Raw genomic sequence first — 9851 nt, 5'->3', positions numbered from 1 at the left:
ATTTCACTAGAAAAAAATCACAAATTTGAGGTAATCGTCATCTTCGTTCACATTGAGACGCAACTTCCACCACGTGGTGCTCCATTTAAAACTTAGCTTTATAGCTCAACCGAATGCAAATAAATAGTTCTTCTCATATGACAAGTTTTATCATTACAATTTTTGGTTTAAGGAAGAAAATAATTTTTGAAGTTCCCCATTGAGATCAATGGGTAACTTCAACGAGGAAGCTGCCGTATGATCAAATGAGAAGATAGCCGTCAAGGGGGAACCTCAAAAATTATTTTCATCCTTAAAACAAGAACTGTAATGACAAAACTTGCCATACAAGAAGAACTATTTATTTGCTTTCGGTTAAGTTATAACGCTAATTTTTATTTGGAGCACCACGTGGTTTAAACTGCGTCTCAATGTGGACCAAAATAATAATTTTCTCAAATTTGTGTTTTTTTTCTCGTATAATTTAGAAACATCAATGGTCTGAAAATATTTTTAGCGCCAAATATACCTTCTGCAGAGTAAGTATTCATTACTCAGATATTCATAGAAAGTGCAATATTATGAAGGAAAAAATGCAAAGGTAGAACGTTCTGGCGAAATTTCTGGAGGCGTATATGACAGAGAAATTGCAGCAATATTATTGAGCTTCGAACGCCTTACAAAAACATCTTTCCTTAATATCTAGACCAAATTTGGCATTGGAAGAAGAAACAATACTCTCAGAAGAATTTTTCTGACAAACTACACTCAGACGACGTTCTCCAAAATTCGAAAGGCTCCCACGTGAGAGAGAGAAAGAGAACAACTTTATTGAGGTCCGCTACAGACGTGGGGAAGAGCGTCCCCCGCGCCCACCCGGCTATTCCCACGTGGGGACCGACAAGTCTAGCCTGTGGGCCCTGTCGAAAAAAATTTTTCCTCCGAAATATTCTAGCAATTCACTGTTTTCAATGCACTAAATGAGGACTATTTTTTCGAGTACACTTGTAACGGTCGCCGAAATGGCTGGGACGTTGGGCGTGGAATGCCCCAAGACTTTTTGTTACTTTCGAAACATGTCCCACGATCCATTATCAATTCGCCTAAGACGACTCGAAGGCGAAAATCTTCATCTTTCTCTTCGAATACGACTGTGTTAATTTCCCCCTCCTCGCCCCCCAACCTCGCCTAAGCTTACTGCCCCTAACGTGGTTTTGCACTGCCTCCGGTATCGGCCCACCTATGACGAAACGACGATGTCATGCGATGGCGTCATTGTGTGACGTCACGTTCTGTGATGTCACAGTGACGCCGTGATGACGTCACAAAATTTTGGCGATCTGCGATTTCGTGATGACGTCATATGGTGGTTATTTGCGTCCCTTCGCATTGACGCCGCCGCCACTGAAGACGGTCACTTTTTCACGTTTCATGAGGGATCTAAGGCTTTCGCCTTAATAAATACTTCACGGAAGTAGACACCGCAGGAGTATGCCAAGCCTACCGCGTGTTGCTAAAAAGTTACCGTTCGGTACTTTGCCAACGTGCCTGTGATAACGAAAGCATGCCGCTTGCTTCAACAGTAAAAGCAGCAGTGACGATGACGAAGGTATACAAGAGAAAAGGCGACCCGGCAGTAGAGAACACGCGATGTCTTTGTAGCTCAAAGAGCAGGGCGTACTGGAGATCAAAGCGATGTGGATGAATGAGCCAAGTACACAGGACGAGATGGACGGGCGGCAAATGACTACCGGCGATGGAACAAGTTGTGCTAGAAAAGGCATGCGCAATAAGTGGGCAGCGCTAATGCAAAGATGTGAAGAGAAACCGGTAAGGGCAAACGCTTCTTTCGATCACAGTTGTTTATGTCTTGTTCATACTGCGGTATAGCTGACGGGGCCTCGTATTATTTGTACGGAACTTCGCATCCAGATGACGCTCGGTGTCATCATGTCAGGAATGCAGAAGAAAAGAAGCGTTACTAAGGTTGATCGTTCGGCTAGTTGGTGCAGCATAAATCGATGTTCAACAGCGCAACAGCGTCTTCCAATGTCTTTCTCGTTCCTTGCGCTGTTAAACATCGAAAAAGCAACATGTAAGCTAGCGCAATGCCGGTATCCTCACCCCCGTCTTTTTGAGGCAACGTTTGGTGTGCATCCTAGCTGCTCTAACCTCGAAGTAACCGAGTTCTCGATTATTATGAAAAGTGCAGCAAATTTTTTGCAAAAAGTATATGTCCGCGAAGCCGGCACCAATAGTTTGAAAGCGAGAGTTGCGCAGACGGCGAACGCACAATCAAAGTTCCCAGAACTTAATTAGTTCTAGAAGTAAAAGTCTCTGATTGAGTGCAAGATTACTTTTCTTGCGATACGGACACATCATTGGTATTGTTTGCAAACGCAAGTGTCAGCGCTCAATAGCTGATAACGTTTGCTTCCGTTACGGGGGCAAAGTTTTGAGATTGCCGTAGCATGTATTTCGTGCGCTCTTAATTGCGAACGTTAGCGCCAGATTGCAGGCATTGTTGTCCAATAAGCAACGTCCCGCCTTTTCCGTGTCGCTGCAACATTAAGCAAAATATTACTTTGTAACGCCCCGACAACGTTCAGTTATATAGCTTACACGCGAGTACCACCAGTAGCTCTTTTAACTGCAATCATGCCTTGGCACCAATTTGCAGAGCTTGTTTGTAACAAATTTGCTGATGCAGAAGATAAAAGAAGAGTAAGTAACGTGTAGAAGGTGCTTATTCTTTTCTCTTCTTCGGCGTCAGCAAATTTGTTAACAGCAAGCGCTGCAAATTTGTGACAAGTCGCGACCGCAGTGGCTTCGGGCTGAAAGTAATAGTAACACCGTCCATACAACAGAAAATCATGAAAAAGCAGCCATATCTTAACAGTTAATTGCTTATCTTGCGGTTGCGGCTTGACAGCAGGCCTTTAATGCAGAAAATGCCTTTCTTCGAAGTTTTCACCTTAAACCCTCGTTTCAGTGAAATCGGCTCAGTATTTGCTACGACGTTCTTATTTTAATTTTTTTGTAAACACGCCAACTTTCCAGGAGGATGTTGATTGAGTAAAGGGGAAGAAGAGTAACGGGCAATGAATTAATAAAGAAAACTTTCTTGAGATACAGCATAATCTGATTTAAGCAATTTCTTGTGTTATGTAGAATCTATTTGACTTGCGTTGACTCGGCCAGCAACATGAGTGCTTACATGCACTCACATATGTAAGTCTCCATATGCCCGCATAAATCGATAAAATTTATTAGGCAGCTGCGTAAGCCGAGTGACACGGTAGAAAATTAAATTAAGTCATAAATTTACAGCATTTTTCATTATTGCTGCTACATATCCAAAATGTGTCTTTTTTTTTCAAGAGAGTCGAAAAGAAAATAGTACTGCGAGGCAACAGCCAGCTCATAGAGTTTCATAATAGTAAACTGGAGGAAAATCTGTCGCTATAGTGTCCATGGAAGCTGCAACGCATGGCGCTTCAGCCAGCATGAGAATGATCGGTATACTACATGGATTTGTCTAAGATTCGTTATTTCGGCTCCATGTGGCCTGCAACCCGTTTGCCGCAAGACGAAGTTCAGCAAAAGTTCAGCAGTCGGACTTCATCACCTTGACCCTTTTAGGCTCACCAATTCATATCAGCTCACGAGCTTGACAACGAGTGGTTCTTCTATCTGGAAAGATAATCAAAACACGACAATAAACAAAGCTTCATGCGCCTTCGAAGCCACATGCAACGAACACTATAGGCAAATCCATGCACTACCCACCATTCCCATGGTGGCTGTACGATCGCAGCGCCACAGTTCCCTCTAGTAAATATTGTAGGAATCTCTATGGTCTACCTCCAAACGTGGTCGAAGTAGTGGTTACGGAACGAAAATTACGACTCGATCGTGCCATATCTTCGCGCAAAAGGAGGAACTTCCGTTCCTTTACTCTTTATGGCGAGGAGTTAGCCCTAGTGTGCCATTAATACGAATGTTGCTGGGAAGTTGCCGAGCAGTTGCTGCGACTGAGCCATGGCCTAAATTGAAGAGAGGAACAACATTTTATCGCAATTGACCCCATACGCCGGATGATTAGAAGGCGCCAAAATTTTGATATTGTAGCAGTCCTACCGCAAAAACGTGACTCACGCTTTCTTTTTCAATGGCTATCAAAGATCGTCCTAGCAGATTCGATCATTCAATTGTTTACGGCACGCTTTTGCGGCGCGGAGCGGGGCATTTTTTTTTTCTAGTTTATTTAACGCGCTCTCACTAAGGGACCGAAGAATTCCAGATACCGCTCGATGCGATTTAATGAGAACTAACAGACAGCAATGCCAAGGAAAGTATAGGGGGTGTTATTTGTTGTAATTAGAATATAAATGTGAAGAAAGTAAAGTGGACGAAAAGATCACCTGCCGCCGGCAGGGACCGAACCTGCGACCTTCGAATAACGCGTCCGATGCTCTACCACTGAGCTACGGCGGCGGTCATCTCCCCGTCCACTTTATAGGGTATATATGTGGATTGAAACTTAGGAGTGTCAGTCAGCGCCAGTCGCAGCCGTGGCGGCGAGTGTGGAACACTCTTTTTTCTGCCCTTTTTTTTTTTTTTTTTGGCGTCACGTAGCACGTGATCTATTTACGAGCAGGCAGCTGACCAATAATCCCTCGCATACTACCTGAAGGCATCATGTCTGCCAGAACAAGACCCTCGCTATGAATGAAGGAAAGAAGTTTTACTCTTAAGGGCTCCTATTTCTTTGTTAGACACAATATTAATGAGAACTAACAGACAGCAATGCCAAGGAAAGTATAGGGGGTGTTATTTGTTGTAATTAGAATATAAATGTGAAGAAAGTAAAGTGGACGAAAAGATAACCTGCCGCCGGCAGGGACCGAACCTGCGACCTTCGAATAACGCGTCCGATGCTCTACCACTGAGCTACGGCGGCGGTCATCTCCCCGTCCACTTTATAGGGTACATATGTGGATTGAAACTTAGGAGTGTCAGTCAGCGCCAGTCGCAGCCGTGGCGGCGAGTGTGGAACACTCTTTTTACTGCCTTCTTTTTTTTTTTTGGCGTCACGTAGCACGTGATCTATAGCGAGGGTCTTGTTCTGGAAGACATGATGCCTTCAGGTAGTATGCGAGGGATTATTGGTCAGCTGCCTGCTCGTAAATATAACCGAATACTCTTGTACAAGGAGACAGCGCGGTCCGTACATAATCAATTTCATTTTCCCCAGGGGAGACAGAAAAACAACGGACAATGCGACATTCTCGCTTAAGTCGGCATGACAAGCTCACGACCAGGCCTTCGTCTTCCAACTTACTTTTTTATATTTATTCGTTTATTTAGCGCTAACACAGGGTATAATTACATTGCAGAGTGCACGAGCATACTTCGGAAAACAAGAAATAAAACACAATACTTAAGAGGTTGCCTATTCAAAGAGAGAGAAATTCAAATACACAATATAGTTATGAAGCGGAATTTTTGTTTTCCTTTTCGACAGGCTTGGTAACTTACTTCACAGGCACGCGGGCCAGGTGTGTTCGTTATGCAGGCGGGTGAGTTGTTCCATTCCTTTGCCGTTCTAAGACACATGCCTTATAGCCTGAAATCGTATATATATATATATATATATATATATATATATATATATATATATATATATATATATATATATATATATATATATATATATATATATTATTATATATATATATATATATATATCCTTGCCGTCCTTAGAACGGCAAGGGACTGGAACAACTTACCCGCCTGCATAACGAACACACCTGGCCCGAGTGTTCTTGAAGTAATTACCAAGCCTGCTGAAAAGGAAAACAAAAATTCCGCTTAATAGCTATTATGTGTATTTCAATTTCTCCCTCTTTCAATAGGCAACTCTTAAGCATATATATATATATATTATATATATATATATATATATATATATATATATATATATATATATATTATATATATATATATATATATATATATATATAATACATAGCATGTTAACCTCCTGGGAATTATCAAGGCGAGGTGAGCGAAATCGCGCTTGAATTATATGGCGATGTTAGGGCTCTGTTCACTGTCGACAAAAACCTGCAAGACTTGTGCGTCATTTGGTAGAAGCTAGAAGTATTGATCAGAAATGCATTAACATTTGCCAGGTAGTCGCAAAGGTGCTGATTTAATTTTGTTGATTGCCCCAACGAAAACCTTCGTGACCCAGAACCGGTGGAGTGCTTTCGAGAAGTTGAGACGCGTGTCATAAAGGTTCGTGTTTTCTTTTAATCGCACAGTCTTTCAAAGATGCACCGACAACGAATCACAGCAGACGTGCCGCTAATTGAATTCCTTATTCTCAAATGTATTGGCAAAACTATAACACAATTAATAAAAAAACTCAATAGGCAACTTTGCGACAGAGGCAGTCCCATTTTATGCAATTATGAAAAGTACGGTCCGTCTCGGTGCCAATTGATTCTTTCCTTGCTGCTAGTGCTTGCCAGTTTTGTCTATGGCAGCCTGAGCCTAAAAATGCGAGTAGCTTAACTGTTTCACACCTACTCAACAGCCTGACCTCTTATTTTTGTGCGCATTTGTACATTCTTATATTTTATTACTGCTACATTCCCGGAAAACCTAGAAAGGGTAATTCACTTAGCAGTATGAAATAATGGAGCCAATCAAAGCCCAGTTTTCCCAGCCTTGATGGGACTTTGAAGTAAGCGGCAGCTTTTAGTTGGCACGTAATGAGATACGTGTAGCTTGTAGCTGTCATTATCTCTACAGCTCACAAACCCTCTTTGATCTTAACTATAATCAGCGACTTCTGGCGCCTCGTTTAAGCTCCCAAGTCTCTCCAATGACATTCAATTTATCAATTTTACAGTCCCCTTTGATTTCTAAAACATGAAAGAGGAGTTCGATGCTCTTAGCCGTCGAGGGAGTGGATTTGCGCAGTAAAACGTAGTTACGTAAGAAATGCGCCTATACTTCCCTTTGTCGCACTTGTACGGCTCACATTTTTCAAGCGTTATCTTTCTACTCACTTCCCGTGCCTTTGATGAAACTTCGACGGTAGACAGAACGAATAATGCGCTTCAGTTACCGGGGACCCATAAAGAAATGATAATGACTGCACTCACACAGATGCCCCGACTCTTAAGAAAGAACTTCCTCAGCAATGCAAGGACAAATTGTGTTGTTTTCGCAGATACATTGGCTGTAACTTCGTCGTAATATTTGCAAATTTTTCTCATTCGCGATGTGTTTACTTCATCATATACTGCAGCGACACCGTGAGCACCGGGTCTGGATCCCGAGGATGTAGCGATGTGCGAAGTCTTTATATATACTTCGTGAAGACTGACAGACACGGTATGGCAAAAGTGCTCGTTAAGAGTGCTCGGTAAGCTTCCCGAAGCAGAACCGTCGGTGTAAATTGCAGATGAAGCTTTGAGCGATACGTCCAAGGCTAAAACGGCAAAAGACGAAGTAACCACCCAGCTGCGACAGCGCAGAAGCAGGCGATGTGGGGAAATGAGACATTCTACAGTAACATGTGGCAACACTGACTCAGTGGAAGTTTTTTGCTACCGTTGGAATACGAATTCATCCAAAAGTGCACCCGTAATGAGTCATGACGGCGATGGCATCGACACAAAGTCTGAGATGATGACGTGCATGACTGCAATAGATGCACAACGGCATTTCTCACAGATACCAGTCGCTGCTTCTGTGAATCTGCTATAAACAACGGTAAATTCTCGAACGCAGTTCGCGAATCTTTTCTCTGTTAAGATATGCTTGCCTGTTGTCTGACGCTGACCGCTTTATGGATAACAAAATCTCAGGAGCGAAAGGCGGATGCCAGCGACGAAGGCATTGCGCAAATTCTTCAAGACAACCGACTTCCACCGGTGGTTGCAAACCAATGGCGATATTGTGAGTGAGGGCTGTGACCTTGTAGTTTGTACGCGCATGCTCCCCCTCTCCCTCTTTCAATCTATCTCTCTCTACCCCCAACGTTCAAACTCCCCCATCCCTTTTCCCAGTGTAGGGTAGCACACCACTTTTCCTAGAATGGGTAACATCAAAGGACATCCTTTCCGCTTTCCTTTTCCTTCAAGCGAAAGGGTTGCCAGGAACCTGTTCATACAAACTATTCTAGCGTTAGAGCTTTTCGTAAATACGTTCAACATCTGTCTTATCATCACCTCAGGCACGTTACCCTCATGGCTCTATTGCTTACACAATTCATAAGTCTACGAGTGTACGCCACCCTATAACACATTTCTGTTTGGGAGTTTGAAGTGTGCATAGACCCGAACGACATATTATGAACGACTGATTGACAAAGTTGTTCGCGAGAACCTAGGTCCTGGTGAACAGATAAACGCATGAAGCCTGGGGTTCATTGGAGGAAATCTTTCATAACAAAAACGACGCTGCAGTGTTCAGTCTAGCTTACAAAGGTCGCCCCCCCCCCCCCCACGCACACACACACGCACACACATACGAGCAAGCACGCACACATACACACACATGTGTGCGCCGCGCGTGCACACACACACACACACACACACACACAAACGCACACAAAAAAAAATCTCAACTGATGGCCACAGCGGATCCGGAATGCATATTAACGTAATCTGAGATCATAGATAATTTCTCACCGCGATGTTTGTCAATGTAATATACCGAGACTGCGCCCTGCATCGTCCAGATAATCAGCTTTGCATTCCAAGAGACGGTAAAGGAAATGGTAAACCTCTGATGCTGGCAAATTATGCAGTTGAGAAACCATGAACTCCGTACCTTTCAAGACGATAAGTTCATTGAAGCCGCAATTGTGCACGCTGAGGACATATCCTCACAATGCGCACGCCTCGAGGTCACTTCGCCATCCCACATGTTAAAATAGGTACTTCACCATAAACCAATGACCTTTCTGGCCAATTGTCAAAACAAGAGGTAGTAACCAAAGTAGTATTCAACTTAAAACTCACAAACAATTTAAGTTGGGAACCCCATATAGAAAACGTCCGCAGCAACGCGCTGAAAAAGCTGGCGTTTTTTAAACGTAAATTGCGCCGCAACTCATGGACCGTAAAATTAACAGCGTACAAAGCTCTCGTCAGACCAAAATTAGAATATGCGGATCTGATCTGGAGCCCGCATCAAAAATACTTAAAAAATCACAACATATCCACGGGGTGAATGATGATGAGTGGGGCGAAGCTCCGGAGAATATCATCCGTAAACCGCGAAACTCTTCCGTGAAATTCGCCCGGTACATCATATAAAGAGTGTGAAACACCGTGTATATATTAAACACCAAACTTTTATTGTACTGTTGGTTTACGTGGTCCCTTAATTATTACCGCTTTGTGATCGGTGAAATGCAGGGAAAGTGTCCGCTCCCGAGCGAAAGAGAAAGAGCGCCAAGAGCGAGCGCCTTGTCTGCCTCTATCCGGCGACTCCGAGCGAAAGAGAAAGCGCGCCAGAGGTCGCAGGCATCCAATGACATGCGCAATTCGCATTATAGAAGCGCCATCTGTCATCTTTAAACAGCAACTCTAAGAAATACATGAAACGCCATCTAGTGAGCAATTCATTCAACTAGAGCTGGCTACCTACATACTACTACAGAGGAGGGAACGACCCACACCCTAAGGAGGTTCGCCCCTAAAAAATAGAAAGAGTGCAAAATTTATCCTTGAGGTTCAGAACGCTAACACATCAGAATCGTTCGTTGAGCTTTTAATTAACAATTCCTTTGACGTGTAAAATTATTTTTCTGCTGTGTCGCAATGAAGGTAGTTGCTTCTCGCATT

The sequence above is a fragment of the Rhipicephalus sanguineus genome, chromosome 3 (assembly GCF_013339695.2).
Source record: "Rhipicephalus sanguineus isolate Rsan-2018 chromosome 3, BIME_Rsan_1.4, whole genome shotgun sequence".
In the NCBI taxonomy this organism is placed as follows: domain Eukaryota; kingdom Metazoa; phylum Arthropoda; class Arachnida; order Ixodida; family Ixodidae; genus Rhipicephalus; species Rhipicephalus sanguineus.
The sequence above is the reverse complement of the archived record's forward strand: the minus strand, read 5'-3'. Positions refer to the sequence as shown.